Source organism: Mastomys coucha, chromosome X (genome assembly GCF_008632895.1).
Source record: "Mastomys coucha isolate ucsf_1 chromosome X, UCSF_Mcou_1, whole genome shotgun sequence".
Lineage (NCBI taxonomy): Eukaryota > Metazoa > Chordata > Mammalia > Rodentia > Muridae > Mastomys > Mastomys coucha.
This window is the reverse complement of record NC_045030.1, coordinates 108,567,525-108,570,467: the sequence shown is the minus strand read 5'-3', so window position 1 is coordinate 108,570,467 and position 2,943 is coordinate 108,567,525. Positions and strand designations below refer to the sequence as shown.

General features: G+C 37.9%; 1 long non-coding RNA gene across 1 annotated transcript; it reads right to left on the bottom strand.

The window, feature by feature from the left end:
• Positions 1-90: 90 nt before the first annotated feature.
• On the bottom strand, positions 91-2,414 carry LOC116093971. Its single transcript, XR_004119904.1, has 3 exons — positions 2,226-2,414; positions 937-996; positions 91-203 (listed from the first exon to the last, which is right to left on the bottom strand). It is a non-coding gene; the product is annotated as an uncharacterized LOC116093971 (long non-coding RNA).
• Positions 2,415-2,943: the final 529 nt, after the last annotated feature.

Genomic DNA, 2,943 nt, shown 5'->3' with positions numbered 1-2,943 from the left:
CCTGGTCTACAGAGTGAGTTCCAGGACAGCCAGGGCTACACAGAGAAACCCTGTATCAAAAAAACAAACAAACAAACAAACAAACAAACAAAAACCCCACAGTCCTTAGAATGCTTTCTTAACCACCAAAATACTAGGGACATACCTTCCAGCTAGAACATTGGTGATCTCAGGGCATATGAGTCTCAGGAAGATGAGAGAACCTGCCAAGACAATAAACTGCAAAGTTAAGAGCAGCCAGCAGGGGCCCCTGGTATACAAGCTACAGGTGATATGAGATACTCATCCAATGAAGGGTCAGCATTAACAAAAAAATTTGTGAAAGAGTCCACAAGTTCAACTACCCTACCCACATATACACAGTTTTCAGGATCTAGAAGCCACTCCCATGGTTTATCTTTTATTGTTGCTTTTACCCCTAGTACTCTTTTTTTTTATTGATTTCCTACTACAATTAGGAGTATGTTGATATTACCATAATTTTTCTTTAAAATACAATGCTACTGGATGTCTTCGTCCCTTCCAGTTTCAATTTTCAGGGGAGATAGTATTCAGTTTGCCTCAATTGAACCATTTTTTTTTATCCATTGTGTACAAGAGGAAGTGGGGTAAAATTAAAGATAAACATGCTTTATGCAATGGAGATATAATTACTCATAATGAAACTAAGGTATAAATATTGGCATGGGGTTTAGTGATGAGCTCCACATAAGTGTGGGAAATGGATAGAAGACCAAAGTATAAGGCGAAGCATCGAGGCTATGACTTAGGCACAACCCCCTCCACTATTATATTATTATATATTATTATAAATCAGTCATTATAATTAATATGTAAGATTGGGACAGATTATAAGGAATAAATCTAAGAAACATTTATACAAAAGAACACAATCTCAGAGCCCCAAAAAGCACCCACATCAAACTTGATGCTTACATTCTAAGTTAGTTGTTTTGGATAAGGTTGCAGGTGGGAAGTTATTGCAGTTGTGGCCATCTGAAATCAAGTAGGATAGAATACCAAGAATAAGAAAATGCTAGATACTGTCCAGTATTTTCCTGAGAAAGGTATTTATACTACCTTTAGTGCAAAGTCAAGTCCTTCTCTTTTCAGTAAGGAATAATGAATAGGTTTGCTCATTATACATAATATACATGAAGAATAACAAAGTAAAGATGGGGGGAAAGAATGAGATAAGGAAGTAGAGAGGTATTGGTGGAGTGACAAGGTTTAAATAGGAATGGGATAGGAAGATAGAGTATAGGAGAGAGTTGGGGAAAGACCCAAACAAAAATAAGCATGTATCAAGAAGTCATATGGAATTCTGTTACCTTGTAAGCTAAGCAAAAATTGCAATTGACAGAAGTTTAAGCAGGATTATTCTGTGTGATAATATAATGCTGATCCCAGAAAATAGGGGTTACTAAATGAAAATCTCAATACCAGTGTCAGATACCACGCTATGAGTCATTGCCTAGGAAGAGCTCAAAGAACTCTAGAACAATTTACAATACTGACATTGCTATAGATTATTTATTGTTCACCAGAACTTTATGGTAAGACTCTATAGCTGAAGACACCACACATCTGGATGGAAGTCATAAAGTTATCATGTGGGATCTGAGCTGTAAGCTTTCTTCCTGCTGGCTAACTTTCAGAATGGCAGCAGTTTTGGTGAAGGCAGCTGGGAGGAAAACTCATCAATAGTCTTAACTATTTGTAGACCTTGGATGCTGCAATGCCAACCTTCCCATTGATTTAATGGTGGCATGATTTTTATGCAGTAACCAATTGTACTCTGATTGGATCTGAAGCTCGACTCTGCCAGAGGGCACTTGGTCAAATACTAGTCCAAGAGTAGGGAGGTCATAGGCCCTAGAGGTGAACCTATTGCATCTGTTCTCCTAAATGAACATGTTTTCAAACTGCCTCTTGAATATTTATGTTTATACCCAATGTTTAATGCTGTCTTTAGACTTGGTGAGAGAAGATTCTTTTTGCAGTGAATAGAAGTTAGTGCAGAGACATATGGCTGAAAAAAAGAAAAAGAATGTATTAAGAACAAGTGACCATTGAGTGCTCAGAATTAAATGATACACTGCTCCACCTATTCCAGTTTTGGGAAAATAACTGAAGAATATGCAGATAGAATGCAAGAGCTGGACCAGAGGAGAGAGCCATGAAAGTCTATGAACATGGTATGGCCTCTGTATTCATGAACTTACTGCACGACATGCACAAGTGTGGACCTGTCAACATTCCGTCATGGACTGAGAGTCAGCATTGGGGCCTGGACTCTTGAGATACTGGCAGTTGATGCCTGTGGAAAGTAGAGAATCATTGTCTTCACAGGTGTTACACTGGTGAATTGCTCATGTTCCAGTAGATAACTCTACATTGCAGCCTTGTTTAAATCAGTGAGCCACAAAATAAAAACCAAAACAGAAAGATCTGATAGTAGGAGAGGAACTTGTGCAGAGGAGGGAGGCTGGCGGGGAAAGAAGATAAAATTGGGAAATGGAACAGGCCCATTATGTATGATCCACATAGAGAAAATTGTCAAAGAATAAATTAAAAAAGAAAGAAAATGAAAAGGAAGGACACAAGTAAAGGAGGAGAAATTAAAAGAAAAGTACAACATGCAGAAATGCCTGTAGAACTCCACAAGCTCCTTTGCAGAAGGCCTTGCAACAAAAAGACCCAATGTTTAAGAGGGGAAAGACAATTCAGCTGCAATAATTACCATAGTCATCAAAAGATAAACATCATGGGACAGAAGAATAGCATTTTATAGCAGGATGTAGATCAAGAAATGGTAAATTAACTATTGGAATGGCCATGTTGATTATTAGAATTGAACTATTTATAAATGGTTTGCCTAGGAGTGGTATAGCTGGGTCCTCTTGTAGTACTATGTCCAATTTCCAAAGGAACCACCAAACT